At 38.3% G+C, this 19,839-nt stretch overlaps 1 pseudogene; it reads left to right on the top strand.

Annotated features, from left to right (window-relative positions):
• The first annotated feature begins 8,599 nt into the window (after positions 1-8,599).
• Positions 8,600-9,787, top strand: LOC149256092 (uncharacterized; annotated as a pseudogene).
• The last annotated feature ends 10,052 nt before the right edge of the window (positions 9,788-19,839 follow it).

Below are 19,839 nucleotides of genomic sequence, written 5' to 3'. Positions count from 1 at the left end.
AACCCGCCCGATAAACCACTTGTGGTTATAGAATCGAATGCCTCATGGAATTGCTTGTGTGTTGTTTCGCCAAGCGATAGCCTTTAAACCAGAACATCACACGGTTCTTGTGCCTTCCTCCCAGCTTCCTTGCCAACTGCCAAACACCTATTGGGTGTGGAGCCTCATTATCTTCTATATTGAAAGGTCTCAGTTAGATGTATACCCTAGGAAGACTGTATACCCGTCCATGTGGGGGCTGCGGGGGAGGCTAATCCCCCCTAGCTGGGGGGTTCAAGGGCTAGCGATGCCTTAGAGGGGGTTCGAGGTTAGTGCCCCTGAAGCTAAAAATAGATGTAAAATTGGGTTGTAAAAGTCTACTAATTTATAGTCAATATGCACCGTTCATTAGGCGGATGATCTGATGGTAGAAGTTATGTGTAATTTAGGGTCTTTTGCCCTAGAAGGAAACCCGTCACTATATATGAGGGAATTGTATTGTGTCTATGTATATCTGTATTCTAAGTGAGGAAGAGAGAGGAGATTGAGAGCGAAGAGGAAGTTACAATGGATCTGTTGTAGGTTGTATCTCTTCAGTTTGTTGGATAATATAATAAAAGAAGGACTCGCTCTTTCTCCATGGACATAGCCCAAACTGGGTGAACCACGTATATATGTGTCTCTCTTGTTTTATGTGTTTTTTGTGTTTATATTTCTACAATATTTTTGTGTTATATTGCTCTATAATATATAATTTTCTAACAACACCATCAAAATTACCTCATGAAATTTTGGTCAATGGACGACCAAACTTGTGGTACTTCCAGAGTCGATCCTGTCGCCACGCATCAAGTCGAATACTAAAATTTAGATTGTGGCCAAAATCCAAAAAGGGAAGATAGTTTAGGGATCCCTATCCTCTCGCCTATCTCCTGAACCACTTTGAACCTTCTTGTGAAACCAGAGCTCCCAATCTTTCTCTGCCTGATAGAGACAATCCTCCAACATTTTTCTCGGTGGTGAAAAATCCCAGGCATACCGAGAATCACTATCCATATTAGTGACTCCTTCATTCACCAAACGGTCTTCTAACATGTTAGCTTTCCTTTTCACATGGACAAAGCTAATAGTTTTTAAGGTTTACAAATGGGAGTGAATATGGTGAAAGACCTGTAGAAGCCTCCAATTCTTCGAATCTTTATCTGGAGAAGTGCCATTGCATATTTTCTTTGTCGCTCTAATAATCAATTTAGAGTCTACTTCAATAATAACATTATGCAAATTTGAGTCCAATAGGATTTCCACGCATTGCTCCAGAGCCACGAGCTCTCCCATGTTATTCGTGGCCTTACCCAGGTGGCCACGGAAGATCTTCTTTATTTGACCCTGTTCATCTCTTATAGCACCCCCAAAGCCAACTAATCGTGGATTGCCCTTAGAAGCTCTGTCTATATTAACCTTTAGGAAACCATGAGGAGGAGGCTGCCAAATGTTACTATTTGCATTTATTTGGCTTACTTCCTTGATTAAGCCCTCTGGGGCTGATGGACTGGAGACTAAAATGTAGTAAAATACTCACCTCTTAGGGCAAGGGATGATCTTTAGGAAGTGTCCTCAATGGGATTTTTACTGTGTTAAAATTAGGTCAATAATGTGTTGTGGCTTGCTTGCTTTGTTTTTTAATATCCGGACTGTTGCGCTCTTTCCAAACATTCCAGATAACAAAGCCTGGAACTATAATCAATACTTTATTAATAATTTCATTCCCTCAGAAGTTGTACCTCCAACTCTTCAAAGTATTGGATATGTTGAGACTATCCCTATCTAATTGTTTAAAGGTTGAGGCTACCCAGTCCCACATGTTGGATGTGAAAGGAAAGAGGTTGAGAAGGTGATTCATTGTCTCCTCTTGTGAGCCATAGAGATAAAATTTGGAAGGGCTAACAAAGCCTCTTTTTAGGAGACTCTCCCAAGTTATTATTTTCCTTTGATGCACTAGCCAGATGAATAATTTTATTTCCATCGAGTGGGGGCTCTGCCATAGCTTCTTCCAGACTTGATAAGGATTCAGATAGTTAAATCTTGTTACTTCCTATTTAGCTTCTTTGAGGTTAAAGTTACCTGCAGTGTTCTTTCCCCATATTAATTGGTCAAGTAAGGAGGATGCAATAATGCTTATATGCTATAGAGCCTAGGTGAGAGCTTTTTCCTGGGCCTTTAGAGGACTCTCATCACTGTAGCCTAGATCCTTCCAAATTCTTGAGTTCCTATTATTCCTTTCCTAGTCCCAGAGTCTTTGACCATACGAAGACCTTTGTTGTATGTGTCACTCTTGAGAGGTGCTAAGTCATACTTCTAAAGGATGGGTTCCTACTTCCAGTTGTCCTCCAAAAATCGTGCTAGGTTCCCTGCTCAAATTTCCCAGAAGCTACGTTGCTGAACAATAATTTTATTTTCTCAAGCAAGGTTCCAAATATGGCAGCCCCTGATTTGCCCTCACATTCTGATGTGATCCTTCTCCTACCAATACTTGCCATATTTTTGTTTCCAAAGCTTAATTGAGGGAGTTGTCGACTCCTTAATACGTCTCCACAAAAGTTTGGCTCCCGCAACTCTACTGAGGATTTCAGGGTCATGCAGCCCCAAGCCACCATGGCTTTTAGGCCTACATATTTTATCCCAGGCAACTAAAGCCCACTTCTTCTTCTCTTCTCTTTTGCCCCACATAAAAGCCCTTTGTACACTCTTGATATGCTGCTTAATACATTTAGGAGTAGGAAGAGTTGAGAACATGAAAATGGGAATTGCCTGCAAAACCGCTTGTGTGAGCACAGGCACCCTACCAAATTAAGTGAACTGCATGTCCATTTTTTGACATTGTCCTGAAGTTTGTTTTTTATTGGCTCCCACACTTTCTTACTTAGAGGTTTATCAGTAAGGGGTATGCCTAGATACTTGGAAGGTAGTTGTTCCCTTTGAAACCCAAGAATTCTAGTAATATTTCTTTGAATAGAAATGTTAGTGTTAAAGAAAAGAAATTTTGATTTGTTGAGGCTTACCTCTCTCCCTGGTACCATAGAAAAGTCATTTAAGACGTGTTTGATTTTTTTGGGTTCCGTGACTGTGGGTATGCCCTACAACATAGTATCATCCACAAATTGTTCATGAGTATTTGCTACTCCATCCAAGGTGAGCTTGATACCCTGGATCCGACCTTTCACATTTGCCATTTTAATCGCTCTGCCTAGCACTTCCATCATGAGAACGAAGAGGAAAGGAGAGAGTTGATCTCCTTGTGTAAGACCTCTAGAGGGTGCAAAGGTTCTTGAAGGAGCTCCATTCAACAACATGGAAAATGTTTTCGTGGTGACAAGTGCCATAACCCATTTTATTCAATTTTGGCTGAAGCCATAGGCTTTTAGAATTGCTCTTATATAATACCAACTTAGCTTGTCAGAGGCTTTCTCTAGGTCCAACTGAATGATCATGCCAACTTGTTTGTTGCTTTTGAGAGAGTGTACCACCTCATGAGCTTGGACGATGTTGTTCAGGATTTTTCTTCCTTCCACATAGCCTGTTTGCTCCTCCAAGATGAGAGATGGTAGAAGGGGCTTGAGTCTATTAGCTATCACTTTGGAAATCATTTTGTACACCACATTACATAAGGGTATGGGTCTGAAGCCATCTAAATCATGGAATTTTCTTGTTTTGGGATCAAAGCAATGAAGGAAGCATTAAGAGTCTTCAAAACCATTTTGGATATTCTTGAGTCCTCCACCACCTCAAGGATATCCTGTTTGACTATTTCCCAGCAGGATTTGAAGAAGTCTACATTGAATCCATTCGGGCCTGGAGCTTTTCCATTTTTCATTTCATTAATCACTCCACTAACCTCCTCTTCCGACATTAGCCTGTTAAGATTGTGGTTGTCCTCTCTGGTGACCAGTTGAGGGATATACTGAGTGAATTGGGAAATGAACTTGGATCTGCCCTCCAGACGTTCCTCTACTATACTGAGGAAGTGTTGTAGAAAGATCGACTCGATATCGTTGTGAGAGATAACCTCTATCCCTTGAGAATATTTGAGATTTTTGATTTTGTTATGTGCCCTGTGAGCCATGGTGGATTTGTGAAAAAAATTTGTATTCCTTTCTCCCTCTCTAATCCACTGTATCCTTGATTTTTGTCTCCATAATATTTCCTATTGCAAGCATCACTCTTCCCATTCTCCCTGCAAAGAATTAGTTAGCTGTTGCCACTCCTCAATAAAGCCATATGTCATACTGATCTAATTGATCTCCTGGAGCTTCTGCTAAGGTTCTCTTTTGGCTTTGAATATATCACCAAATTCATTTTTGTTCCAATCTTTAAGTTGGGATTTGTATGTTTGTGTTTCTATTGGAGCATGAACATTCTAGTGCCTTGAATGTTCAAATCCTCTCTCCACCATTTGTCACTATTACTGGTGAATCTAGGGTTAGAGAGCGAGGCATTTTCGAACCTAAAAGGTTTGTTTCTTGGTGTGCCCATAAATGTGGATTCCAGTTGTACAGGCCAGTGATCCAATCCTCCAAAGGGCAGAATAGAAACTATCATGATAGGGCCTCTGAGGATGAGGTCCTCTGAAATAATAAATCTATCCATTTTCGAGGTAACTTGAGAAGCCCCTCCCCTCTTGTTGTTCTAGGTGAAGGTTCAATTTATTGTTTGAGTGTCCACAAGACCCATGTTCATTATGAAGTTCTACAAGGCCATGGAGTCTCTTCCTAACTGTTTAATGCCACCTTTTTTCTCTAAGAGAGATCTTATAATATTTAAATCTCCAACAATGATCTAGGGCATGTTGGGGAGTCTTGCCCTTAGATCCTCGAGGGAGATGAGAAGCTTGAGTTTGTCTGCTAGCTTTTGAGGTCCATAAACTTTTGTGATCACGTATATTTCCTTATCACCTACAGGTTGACAAACCAAAGAAACATAGTTCCTGGATGCTTAAGCATCCAGGATTCCAAATTTCTATGGATCCCACAGTGTGAGAATCCCCCCCACCGAGTTGCTTGCTTTAACCTCTAGATACTCATACTTGATTAGCCACTTATTATGAATTTGTCTAAACTTGTCCATCGAATATTTTGTCTCTTGAATAAAACCCATATCTGGTTTTTCTTCTTTAATTCTATTACTAAGATTCCTTTATTTTTATTTCCTATGCCTCTAATATTCCAAGTTGTGAGCTTCATTAAGAAAGGGTAATAAACGAATAACCGGTAAGATGTTTCATCTTACTTGAGTTATTTAGTAGTTTCCCACATTCGTTTAGCAGTTCATTTTGTCTTTTTCTTCCTCTTTGCCTACCTGAGTTCTTTGGAGATTGTTCCTATACATTCTCCATCATTTTTAACCCACTATGCTCTTGGCTTTCATGGTTTCTTTTGAATCTAGTTCCCTTTGATTGTGATCTACATAGAAAGAGATGTTGCACCCTATCATAATCCTATTTTGGCTAGGAATCTACTACTATGGTCGTCCCTTGTTCCACAAATTTCTCTAGATCTAGATTTTCCCTATCTAGAATCTCGTGTAGTTCATGGTCCTCCATTCCCACTTCACTTGGAATCATCTCATGGTCCCTACTTATCTCCATAAATCTTTGTAGATTGTACTTTTGTTGGTTTTTTTAAATGATATCCTCCATGTCAGCTTCCTTTCCCTTCTCATTGTTTATGTTCTCCATATTCTGGATTGTTTCCTTGTTCCCCTCTTCTTCTTGTAGGATCTTGAAACAATTGTGTCCTGAATTTCTATCCTCATTCATCTTATTTTGTGGGCGTTTACCACCTTTCCCTTTGTTTCCAACCTTGGTAAAACCCTCGTGATTTTTATCCTTGGTAGTTTTCACATTTCCTTCCATATTGTTTGTTGGGCAGTCTCTGAATAAATGCCCATGTTCATGGCATTTGCAGCACCTAAATGGGATGTACTCGTAGTCCACAGTCTGCACCCATTCTTCATAATATACTTCTAAAATTATCACTTCCATAAGGGCTCCAGATAAGTCCATTTCCACACATATTCGGGCAAAGGAGCTATATCTTCCTTTCAGAGTCGCCTCTTAGATCTTTAGGAAGTGCCCCAACTTGTTGCCTATTGTTTTCAAAGATTCTGGTAGCCAATGATCCAGAGGAAGGCAATATAGTCTAATCCATACCGGTACGAATGGGAATGCTTCACGTTCCAGGACAAAGTTCATCATCCATGGCTACATATAGAGTCCTGTTGCAGCGTATAAACATGGTCCTCCCTCGAAAACTCTATCTTTATCCTCTAGGCTCATGAACACCACTGTGAAGGAGCCCTTAGAAACTAGATGTAGATTTATTTCCCCCTTTGGCTTCCAATGGATCCTCCAAATGTGTAACGCCACCTTAGTCAGCCATAACCCCATAAATTTTCATATGATCACATGTTCCATCATATGATCCCTATGTGCTTGAAGCACTGGATCGCTCAATATGACCCAGCGAATAATGTTCGACCTAGGTTTGCAGACCCCAGTTGTCCTTATGGAGTTAGGTTTTCCACTGTTGCCTCCATTCTCGTTCTCCTTATTTGTTTCCGGCTAATCCTCTTCATGTTCTTGAAGTCTGCTTCTTCCCAATGTTCCTTTGCTTCTTGCCTCTAATACCTTCTCCAGCCATTTTTTAAAATGTTGCTTTCCCATGTCCTTACTTCCATCTATAACTACCTGACTATAGGAGGTATCAACATTCCCCCTTGTGCATCCCGCCATGTTTCCCAAAGTCAAAACCCTAGTGCTAACTTCAACCGTAGCTGAAGTTGTAGACCGATCCCTTTGCTTCACCTCGATATTTTGTGACAAGGATTCTCTCACTATGAAAAAAATCCCAAATTGTTACAATATTCATATTCACAAACAAATTTTCATTTTAAGATATTTATATCGAAAAATGGAGTTTCATTTTAATAGATTTATGATAAGTGGGGCTATGTTCATATTTGTATGACACAAAGAGTAAATCAAACAAAAATTATAATTCGATTGTGATAAAATTAAACAATTCTCTTGATTTGATGTCAAAAAAACCTTTGAGTTGATAATTTAGCACGTAAAAAAATTCAGTATTGAAGAGTCAAGTTTAATTGACATGATGATTTAGCACATAGTTCATTTGAGATGAGAAAAATAGATTTATATATATCATGTATATGGGGATTGTTGGTTGGAAATGTTTTGAAAAAGGATATGGTTCACTAGTATGAAAGGGATTAGTTTAGATTCTTTAAAAGCCAATTTTGTGCTTCTGATATTGTTTGCTTTGGAGAGAAATCTACACTACTAAATTGAACTAAATCAGTTTTTTCATGATTAAGGATAGAAGCTGTTTTAATAGTGAAGAGTTATTTTTTATTTCAAATGTCTCCATTAAATAGCTCTAACTAACGTTATTGAGAACTCTTTGACCTTTCTTTTATAATTTTCAAGCCCATATACCTGTGTGGAAATACCAATTAAAAATGATAAAAAATAGAGCTTCAATTAAAGAAATCGATCGAAGCAAGTGAATAGCAGGAATGAGGAGAGAAATTTAGAAAAAAAAATTCAATATTAATCGACTTACCATCCAAGCATCATTACTGTATCTTGCGGATTAGTTATAGGAGACATATTGAAGGTCAACCCTTAAATTACCCCACAGAGAGTCCATACCTAGAACTTGGTATTTCTAGATAACAATGAGGCCATCCATAAAGGGGAAAATTCATGGAATATTTGATATGAAAAAACATGTAAAAAATATCATAATCATGTAATTACGCCTGAGTAATAAGACACATATGGTATTTTTAACATGTTCACATAAAACAAAACCCATAAAAGATCTCTTCCCTTGAATCTTATGTCCATTTTGTCTGTGTTGAATAGGTCCTTCCAAAACCAAGCCCAAGAACACATTGTAGTATTAAAAGGAAAGAATACCGATAATCATGGCTTAGAAATTAAAAGGCTTATGCACAACAATGATAGGAACAACTACAAATATCATAAACTTAGAAATACAATGACTTTACGAAACAAAAAGGGATGGATAGAGTTATGTTAGATACAGTTTCAAATTTCATCCGAACTAAAAAAATAAGAAAGAAACTACTAATCATTATTCCTGGGTATGTTTGCTAACAAAGAAAAGGTAGGAATTGGAATATCATTTTTATAGGTTTACACATAGTCAAAAATCCTCTAGATGAGGCCTAGGGGATGGTAAAATGAGTCTATTAGACCACTTAAAATAACCTCTATTTCTTTGATGTCTAGACTCTCTATCACTTCTCATTATGTGCTCCCCTCCAGGCAAGATATCAACTGTTCTTTCTCAGGATTCACTAACTTCCCTTAGTGATCTTGGATTGAACACCTAGACAATGATCACATACCTGCCATCAGCCTTGATAGATATGTTGGGCACCCTATTACTTGTTTCCATTGAGTCTTCCCGATACAATTCTAAAAGACGCTCCCCTCCCTCCCAGTGTAGCATATCTAGTATGTACCGGCCTGAAGGGGGAAAGGTTTGAAGAGTATGTCCTATTTCATATCGTTAATATGAAAGAGCCTCATGGGAAGGTTAAAAGAAAGAGTTATCTGTATACATTCATCGTTGTTAATGCAATAAGGTACCTAGGAGAAGTATTCACATTCGCTTCTATATTTTAACTACCTAGGAGAAACTTTGTCGAGTGCTCTCAATCCATCACAAAGTAGTTTCAAAATCATTGTTGCTCACACCTTGATTTCTTGTAATCACCCTAAGGCTTTTACAAGGAAAAATATTCCTTCTTGAGACCAAACTACAATTCCTACTGTAATCTTCTAGGGCTACTTATATTTACGGGACTTAGACGATTCCTTTTCTCTCACGGTAATACACTTGCAATCCTTGTAGAGATTATAAAATTATATTATGCCAAGACCCAACAAAGAGATTTGTGAAATAATTTTGAACCAAATATCTAAATTACCACATGTGTCCATGTGGCCATACGGGCCCCTCATAGATCCACTTCCCTCACGACTCTATTTTTGACAACATGCCATGAGTTGACTTGCCTCACTCTATTTTCCATAACATGCCATAAAATATGTGGATGAATCTAGATGAAGTTGTGGCATGTGAATATGATTATATAGGGTAGTTATCTATTTCGCTAGTAGTATTCATATCAATATGCACTAGTAATATGAAGTAGTGATGGCATATACCTTCTCCTTCCTCTACCCCACCTCTTCCCCTCCTTCTCTGCATCAGCTCCACCTCTTCCACCTCCTCATGCCTGAATTCTTGGGGATAATAAAGAGGAAGAAAAAGAACAAGAATAATAGAAAAGGAAAAAATGTGGCCCATCAATATGGATGGGGCAGCGTCGCCAATACGGGATGCTATTCTTTACCTCTTTCATTACCCCCTCTTGTAAATTTTCCCCAAAAGGGGTAGGGTTAAGGATAGGGTTAGTAGGATCGGTCTATGGAGGTGCGATCAATCGTGACAGAATTTGGGAAATGATGCAGGAAATGATTATGGAGAATGATATTCTATATCCACAAAGTAGTAGCAAGAAAAGGATGGAATTTATTCAAGAAAAGAAGCCTTCCAATAATATAATTTAGCACTAAGCACCACAATGAGGTTCCTCCTCTTCCTTGTCTTGCAAGCCCAACACCAAGACAAATTCCTGCTCCTCATGTCTGAGAGCCAAGAAAATTGATGCCAATGCAAATGTTCATGATTTGTAATGGTAATTGTAGTTTCAGACAAGAATATTGATGATAGAAGATAAGCAATTAAGGGGTCATTATTAGGAGTATTATTATGGTTATAAATATTTGTTGTATCTAATTGGAAACAGTAGTTGCATCATCATCAAGAATTAACAATCCAAAACTTCATTTGTTCATTCAAATTTATGGTGTCTCTAGATGTGTGTGTACTATGGGATCATCATGAAGCGGGTCTCATCATGAACATCGGATACTGTCATAGCTTGTAGAGATCCTAAACTCTTCAATGTTCTTACCTGCTACAGGTCACACGCTAGCTCCTTTTTATGTTATTCTGGAAATCTGTGGTTTTGTTGGTTTTTTTATAAGACAGATCCTTACATATGTATTCATTATTTTTATTTTCCAAATTAGCTTTCTGGGTGCAAGCCTAGATGAATCAGGTAATAATTAACAGATATTCTACATGTAAGAACCTCCAAAAGCATATTGGCCCCACGTTGCTAAAAAAATGGGAAGTTTGGGTTGGAAGAAAAAAATAGCATCATTGTGTTTGTTCATTGTAAGTTATTTTTGTTTTCCTTCAATGTAAAATTATCCTCTTATGTGGATTTATTTCCATATTGGGATTCAATTAAAAATTTGAATTTGTAACTTTTTATTTTCTAAGCATATTCACCATGATAATAAAACAAAAATTGAAACCATCAATCTCGCAATGTTGATGTTCATTATTTCTTGGGAGACTTGTTGTACCTATTTCTCGTAGGCAGTCCTTGGCTGCAAAAACTACATGAGGAAACCAACTCAGCCAGCCTTTAGGTTCACGCTTGCCCTTGAACCAGAGGGGGCTCCCTCAGTGATTATGAGGCTTTGTTTAATGTTGTTCACCTCTCACTAAACAACAACCTTTGAAGCACAATGGCTAGATTTACAATATTACTTGGGGGTGATTGGCAATCAATGGCAATCTCTATCCATGATTAAAGGCCCCTCTAACAGGGTCCCTTCAGAACATGTCAGCCTCCAGCCTAACAAAATGACTTCGATTTTCAAGGATTATGATAGAAGAATGTAAGGATATTCCTAATAATTAACTAGTCAGACAAACTTCTTAACAACTAACGAAATTTGGATGCATGTAGAAGATTTCTACAGCCCAACAAAACACATTGTAGAGTACTGAAGAAGGCCAAACTGAGACCAATTCTGAGAGGAGCTATTTTGAATAGATAGTCCTATAAGCTAATCTCCTTTAATGTCTATCAGAATGCATAAAGCAGAAACCAGTCAAAGAGGAGTTATCTTGGATAAACAATCCAATAAGCTAATATTTTTCTAAAGGTTATGATTTTGGAGGGGATTTAAGAATATATTGATACTCAATCCACACTTACCCAGACCTTCCTATAAATGATTTGAACATGTGTAGAAATAAGATGTGAAACACTAGAAAGACATACTACAAATCACAAAATTTTGACAAACTGGAGTCGGAAGGCTTCCATTAGAAATCCTATAATCGAAGCTATTACAAAGTGAAGAGCCTTGGCATCAAAAGCGCACACATATTACTTCAATTGATTAAGTATTTATACAACTTCCTCACAATATATCTTGATAAAAATATCAAGAGCTACTACAAATATTTGAAACATGTATTACAAAAATATAACACAAATAGAGGTAACTAAAACTATTTGAATAGTTCTTGTACTATCCTTAAGGATTTCTATTGATAAAGAAGAGAAATTCGAATTTTATTGCAACTCATATTTGATGAGTTGGCCTCCAAGTCACTAAATGTCCTGATCTTTTTCCTCTTGAATTTATGAAAAATAGGGTCCAATCATTCCTTCGAATATCTCAACCCAAGATAGTTGTGTGAAAACTATGAGAGGTTTTTGTATTATATTACCTTAGGAAAAAAATCTCCTCTAGTTTCCCAATATTTATATCGAATTATCTACAATAGTTTCTACAAAAAGGTGGCTTGAACTAGACATTGCATTGTCGAAAAAATAGGCTAAACATGATGAGCATGTATCTCCCAAAACCTAACACCTGTGTGAAACATGAGATAGGATTTTGTATTTTGTGATTTTATGAACCAAAACCTCTTCCAGTTTCCAAATATTCATCTTTGTTTAGTCAACATATCGTCTTCAAAAATGTGAGTAAAACAATAAATGTCTGGAAAACATGCCTTCAAAGATGCATTTTCACCTCCCAAACCATAATAGTTGTTAGATAAATGAGAGGGTTTTTGTACGAGGATTTTTTCAACAAAAATCTCTTTTAGGTTGGGAAAATTCATTCCCAGCAGTGTTTAAACCATGCTTTAAGTTACTTTATTACATCATTTAATCATGTTTAAATGCATGATCAAATAAATCAACCAGCTAATGCAACTTAAATTTAAATTTTGAGGGCACATTTAATCTTTAATACCCATTTACTATTTATAAACTACTAAAACTTATTCTATCAGAGAATTTAAATTATCAAAACTAATCATGTTACAACTTCGGCTCCAATGGGGACTGCTTCCCCCTATGGGATGCCGAGAATTAGTAGACAAGTTTCCTTTAGTGTTGGGCATCGAGTCATACCATAAAATCAAAAACCACTGATTTGCGATCTTATGTAGAAATATAATCAATCCCCATGGATTAGCATCATCCTTTATACTCTTCTAGTTCACACTGCAACCTACAACTATAAAATGCAACCATATGCCTGCACTAATTCAGATACTCTTTCATACTTAAATCTGAAAACTAAAAAGTTCTAGAGACTGAAAATATAAGTTGATCTATCATATACTCTTCAAATCGCACCACTCATAAACAATGAACACATTGATCTATTGCATACTAAAACTCATAATATCTATTCAACCCCCACACTTCTATCTAACTGAACTGAAAAAATTTACACTGTTAGGTATAATGTTCTTTCCAATGTAACCAAGTGCGTAGTATATTTATTGACAAACCACATTGCCGGTAGCTAAACATCTAAAGAATATATACAATATGAACATGAAATCCCATGGGAAACTTATACTCACAGGTGTACTTTAAAAGTTGCTTCCTCTGTAGACATTCTAGATTTCTCACCATGACTGAGAGGGAGAGACATATATTTTTTATTGCAAGTATCAATGAACCTTGCATAGCAATAAACACAATTGAAATTTCGAAATAGTAGGATCAGTTACCCAGTGGAATCACCATATGAAAAAGTGGAGTCTCCAGGTGAAATAAATGCAACCAACAATAAATCCCTACTCCTTGTTCACCAACAAGGAATAGATCTAATCTTTATCATTCCCCAGAGAGAGATATCTTTGTTACTTCATTCACGAGCAACGATGCTACATGTTGTACATGTTTCCCATAAGCAGTCGTTGATTGCAAAAACTATGTCAAGAAACGAACTCAACTAGCCTTTAGGTTAAAGTTGGCCCTCGAACTAGAGGGGGCTCCCTCAGCGGTTATGAGGCTTTGTTTAAGATTGTTCACTTGTCACTAAAAAACAACCTTTGAAGCATAATGGCAAAATTTATGGTTTTAAATGGGAGTGGTTGGCAATCAATGGCAATATCTATCCATGATTAAAGCTCTCTCTCATAGGGTCCCTTCAGAACGTGTCAACCTCCGGCCTGACAAAATGACATGGCTTTTCAAGGATTATGATACAGGAATGTAAGGAGATTCCTAATAATTAAGTAGTCCAACAAACTTCTTAATAACTAGGGAAATTTGGATGTGTGTAGAAGATTTCTACAGCCCAACAAAACACATTGTAGAGTATTCAAGAAAGCCAAACTGAAACCAATTCTAAGAGGTGATATTTTGAACAAATAGTCGAATAAGCTAGTCTCTTTTAATGGCTATCAGAAGGAATAAAGCAAAAACCAGTCAAAGAGGAATTATCCTAGACAAACAATCCAACAAGCTAATCTCTTTCTAAAGGCTATGATTTTGCAGGGGTTTTAAAAATAGATTGATATTCAATCCACACTTACCCAGACCTTCCTATAATTGCTTTGAGCAAGTGTAGAAATAAGATATGAAACACTAGAAATCAAAAAAATTTGTCAAACTCGTGTTGGAGGCTTTCAATAAAAATCCTATAATGGAAGCTGTTACAAAGCAAAGGGCCTTGTCATCAAAATGCCACACATATTACTCCAACTGATGAAGTATTTATACAATTTCCTCACAAAATATCTTGATAAAAATACCAAGAGCTATTACAAATATTTGAAAACTGTATTACAAAAATAGAACATAAATAAAGTTAACTAAAACTATTTGAATATTTCTTGTACTATCATTGAGTATTTCTGTTGATAAAGAAGAGAAATTCAAATTTGATTGCAACTCATATTTGATGAGGTGGCATCCAAGTCACTAATTGTCTTGTGCTTTTTCCTCTTGAAGTTCTAAAAAATAGGGTCCAATCATCCCTTAGGATATCTCAATCCGAGCTAGCTGTGTGAAAATTGAGAGTGGTTTTGCTAGTCTATTTTCTTAGGAACAAAAACCTCATTCTGTTTCCAAAGATTCATCTTTGCTTATCCAAAACAGTTTTTGTAAAAAGGTGGCTTAAATAGGACATTGCACAATGAGAGTGTATCTCGCAACCCCTAACATCTGTGTGAAAAGTGAGATAGGAATTTGTAATTTGGGATCTTATGAACCAAAAACTCTTCCAGTTACTAAATATTCATCTTTGTTTAGTCAAAATATGCTCTGTAACAAGTTCACTAAAACAAGAAATTTCTTTAAAACATGCCTTCAAAGATGCATTTGCATCTCCCAAACCATAATAGCTATTAGAAAACTGAGAGAGTTTTTCGTACAGGAGGATGTTATCAACAAAAACCTCTTTCAATTTTTCAAAATTCGTTCTGAGTTGTTTTTAAACCATGTTTGAATTTACTTTATTACATCATTTAATCATGTTTGAATGCATGATTAACTATATCAACCAACTAATGAAAAATAAATTTAAATTTTGAGTACGCATTTACTCTTTCAGACCTATTTATTATTTCTAAACTACTAAAACCTATTACATCATCAAATTTAAATTATCAAAACTAATCATGTCACAACATGACTCAATCCATGTTCCTATTTAATTTATATTATTTAGCCCACTTTTATCTTTGTAGAAAATTTATTTAAGAGTGATAAATTTACTAGATTTTAACATAGTTTATAGCAAAAAATTGCTTATATGTTAGCATATTTTACATACCATAACTATAAAGAGAAGAAAATTTTGAAGGGTTTAACAACAAGGACGAGGCACAAGGTGCCTACATGAAACTCAACCATAAGAGAGAGGAAGGAAGGATGATATACATGCAAAACGAAGGCAAGTTGTAGATGCAACATGTAAGTCTCACCGTCTTTCTATTCAGCATTGGATCTAATGACTTTGGTAGGATTCCACCACTACTCCTTCCCTCACAGGCTTTCTATCCTACTTACGCTCCTCACACCAGTTGTCTCTCTCCCATGAATGATATCCATCCAGGCTTGTTGGCAATATGATACATATGTTGTACTTGATGGCAACCCACTCACCTCAGATGATAAATTATAGTACAGAAAAGTTCACGCACTTATATGCAGAGAAACGTTTATTTCATGTAGAGGAAAGTTCACGCACATTTATGCAAAGAAAAGTTTATTTCATGTAGAGAAAAGTTCACACACTTTTATGCAGAGAAAAGTTTATTTCATGTAGAGAAAAGTTCATGCTCTTTCATGCAAGGAAAAGCGCGTATATGTTGGAGAACTTACCTTTGGTCCATGGTAGTTAGTTTGAACCTATGGTTTTGGACCATGGTACCTCGTCAGAAGTGTTGATCTCACGCACTTTCATGCAAGGAAAAGCGCGTATATGTTGGAGAACTTACCTTTGGTCCATGGTAGTTAGTCCTTGGTATTTGAACCTATGGTTTTGGACCATGGTACCTCGTCAGAAGTGTTGATCTCACGCACTTTCATGGTTGGTTCATGGTATTAGTGTTGGCATTATGATACAAGTGTTGTCCTTGATGGCAACTCACTCAGAGACAGGTACAAGTGATGGCAACTTGATCAGAGGACAGATCTCAATACAACAGGACAAGAAAGAGATATACACAGGCTCATTAAGGCAAATCGGCGTGTACACGCAGGTTGGCTTCAGTAAAAGAGTGTACAGGTGGAAAACTTATCTTTGGTCCATGGCGGTTATTCCTTGGAAGTTGTGCCTATGGTTTTGGACCATGGTGTCTCGACGGACGTGTTGATTCCTAGTTTTGAAGTTGATGGTATTGTGTTACTATGGTTTTGGACCGTGGTATTGTGAAGGGCCTAAGGCTATATAAGGAGAAGATCATTAGGCAAAGTTGAGAAAGCAAGGTGCAAGAGTGTGTGAGTGATGAAGATCTGAGGAAGTGTGAGATCCAAGTGCTGGTTATGGGTTGGTGATCTGAACCAAGGTTTCACTCATGTGGAGGATGATGAATGATGGAACGAGATCTCAAGGCTTGGAATGATTATCTTCATATGGTATTGTTATACACATTTTTGTGCCTTACATCATAGAGCATGAAATGTCAATAATCTAAGGGATCCAAAGTCCCTAAACATGTTGTTCTTACCCTTAGAGGAACAAGGTCAGCAAACCACAGCACTGCAAATCAGTTCTCCACTGAAAAACACTCAAAAACAGGTCAATTTTGGATCAAAGCAGCTGCTCCACTAAGGTTTTGCGCTGAATGTCAAGAGCTCCATGGTGTACCTGCCTGCATTGCAAGTGCAACAAAGGCTACCTGTGCTGGGCGTACTTTGACATGTGGAGGAATCTTTTTCTCAATGTGACAGTGCCCAGGAAGCTTCCAAAAAGACACTTGATCATAAGATTCGCCTAATGATGAGTTAAAGAGCTTCTAGAACTCCAAGTGGAAGGTAGAAACTCCGAGTGAAGGACTGAAGAACAATTGGAGTTGAAGAGAACAACAAGTCACACATCAAGTTGACTTATCTTCACTCCAAAACTCTATATAAGGATCTCATCCCATGGGATCTAGGGGGGCAGAATTTAGTGCAAAGAATTGCTGTTGGTTTACAGTTGTGAGCATTGGGTGATTGCTTGAGGGAGGTGAAGAAGAGATTTCTCTCCGTCGGGAAGGTGATGCTGGATTGGACCTTTCATGGTTGTATCACCGCCTGAACCTTACTTCCATATATTAATAATGCATTTGAGGTTCTTCTATTCGCATGTGTTTCAATGGTGTATTGTCTTACTTGCGTCTTTGATTTATGCTAATGCTTGAATCATTTATGAATGCATGCTTCTTGTAGTTTCCTTTCTTTGTCTTGTTTGCAGGATCTCGTGTAGCTGGGCCCGTAAAAAGACTTGGAGCTGGGAGCAAGCGGCAAATAGAGGAGATTGGATCGACCATTTGCGCAAGACATCGGTAAGTGGATCTCTTCCTTTTATCTCTTGCATGTCATAAAGGAGAAACTTTAGATAGCTTTGCTTTCAGCTATTCCTAAGGAACTGTCACCCTTAGAGTGGGTTAGGGTTATTCCGAGTTGGATACTTTCCCCCACAACAGACTGGCGACTCCGCTGGGGAGCGTGTCTTGTTGGTAGCTTGTGTTTCTTGCTATTCATTTCTTAAACAAAGGAGTACCGAATCGAACTGCATTCGAGTCCTTCGAATGCAAAGTAGAGGGCAGCTACTCTAGCCCAGTGCTGGGCATGTTTATGGTTTGAAGAGCTGATCCACAAGGACTCTTTTAAGCTCTTTGTGATAGTGTTCATCTTCCTTTAATCATCCTCTAGTGTATACTTGACTGATAGCCTCTGATTTGGCCAAAAACCGTTGATTTTTGAGCAAACTGTGACCCGGAATCTGAGAGAGACGAGAGTTGTCTCATCAGTGCAGCTGCAACAAAGGCTACCTGCACTGCAACGCAGGTCCTGAAGGGGCTACCTGCGCTGCATCTCAGATTGACAGTGCAGCACCTGCGCTGATCCAGTTTTGCCTTGTGCAACTGGGATTCCCCACTGTCTATTGCCCAGTTTTCAGTATTGTTTTTGCAGCCTGTTGTCAACCTGTATACCCAGCTGAAACCACTTCTCTTTGCCTTCATTCCGCCTCAGTTGTATGAAGAAACTGTGATTGTTCTTATTGTATTTCTTGCTGTCATTCACAGTTTCCCATAACGAAAGTGAACTAGTCTTGCTATGACCTCTTGGATCTAGACCTATGAGAAAGTGTCGTTGTGATTCTAAGAGCTAGTTTATTGTTGTTCATAGCTGCTTGAGCATTTGCTTTCGTTATATGGTTCGAATTTCAGTATTTCTTGTGTTGAAACAAGTGAATTTTAAGGTGTTCTTTTGATTATTGGACAAAAACTTGTTTTCTTTCGCTTGAAATTGAATTCGAAATTATACAACAGCTTCCTTTCTGTAATACATCAACATTAAGGAAGAACAAAAGAAATACTTGCATTGTGCATGCGCATTTTGACAGCTTGCATGTCGATTTAAGAAAAGTGCATCAGTGTGTGCTCTATGATCTATTTGAAAAGATGATGTCTTTCTTTTCCTTCAGTAGTTGAGGTTTTCATAAGTTGAAGGAATTGAAAAAGCTTTCTTATCATTCTTAGACTGCATTTAGGAGTTGTATCATACATCACGTGGTGATCCATAAAGGCAAACTGCTAAGCAAGATCAACCTAAAAAGAACTGAATTTATCTAACAACGCTTTGAAACATAACGAAACACAGTAGAGGTCTAGGTAGAGACGTGAACCGACGTCTTTAAACATAGTGACTGTCGATCTCTACGAAGGTGGGTGATTCCTCCTGAGGGACGATATCACTAATACGGACTTGTGCCCCCGTGTACCGTCGCGTATATTGGGGGACCCCTATAGGAACAAAGCCTTTATCCATAGGAAGCCGTGTCGGCCGCCCTACTGATCGCGATGCAGTGAACACAGCATTCACGAAGATCGACCACTCGTACCGTAAAACGTATTCTGTGGTTTCGCGAAAGGTTTGGCACGCCCTTGCCTAGAACTCCAGAGTAGTTTCTTTTGGCCTTTTTCAAACTCTATAACTGAAAAAGTCCATCCGAGCATTTGTCACTTCGGGCTCGTTAATACATCGAAGGAGACTAGAGTCATCTTTAGCTTTTTCTCGACTCTTAAAAAGTGAAAAAGCAAGTTGTGTCTAAAGCGTCGTCATATAAAATTCATCTTAAACGGAACATAATTACCCCTGATTCCTACATTGATCTTAAGGTTGAGAACATGGAACACACCAACAAAGGGATTCCACATGATGGGACCCCTAGCCCTTTCTCCTCTTGGGGAGAAGTTGGTGCGCCCCACATGGCCACATTGTCACTTCCAGGGCTAACAATTGGCCTGCCAGTTTGGCTATTCTCAACCGCTGTAGTTCAGACCACCACGGTTCCTGAACAGTCGAGTCAACAGTTAGACCAGTCTAGAGCTACCCTCCAGCCTTCCACTTCTTATACACCTTCCTCCGATCCTTCTTCTTCGAAAGGTCAAGCCGCCAAAAGCGCGGCTCCCATAGAAAAGAAGAAGGAAAAGAAGAAGAAAGAAAAGAAGCAGAAGGAGCCAAAGGCGCCTGGGGGCAAGCAAAAGGTATCTAACGAAAACCCACACACAGCACGGGCCGGGCCCAAATCGCCATGTTTCATATGTAGAGGAGACCACCTCCACCGTGATTGTCCCAGTATTCCCCGGATACTAAGGGATTGGTCCCCTCGTTTGCACAATCCGGAAGCGTCAACCTCTGACAACCAGGTTGAATGCTTACCGTCGACCAGCAAAAGTGAAGGTCCCAGACGACGAAGGGGAATGAGATTCCCCTACGAACTGTGTGAAGGCAATCACACCCTTCGCCGTTGTCCCTTTTTAGACGAAGCAAAGAGAGTTTTGGAAGAGCAACCGATTGCACCGTTGCTACTTCCTCCTGGATAGCAAAAACTCGCGCCAAGTCCTTCGTTGG

Source organism: Pinus tabuliformis, chromosome 7 (assembly GCF_031772625.1).
Source record: "Pinus tabuliformis cultivar Carrire ecotype Pingquan chromosome 7, CPIR1, whole genome shotgun sequence".
NCBI lineage: Eukaryota > Viridiplantae > Streptophyta > Pinopsida > Pinales > Pinaceae > Pinus > Pinus tabuliformis.
The sequence above is the reverse complement of the archived record's forward strand: the minus strand, read 5'-3'. Positions and strand labels throughout refer to the sequence as shown.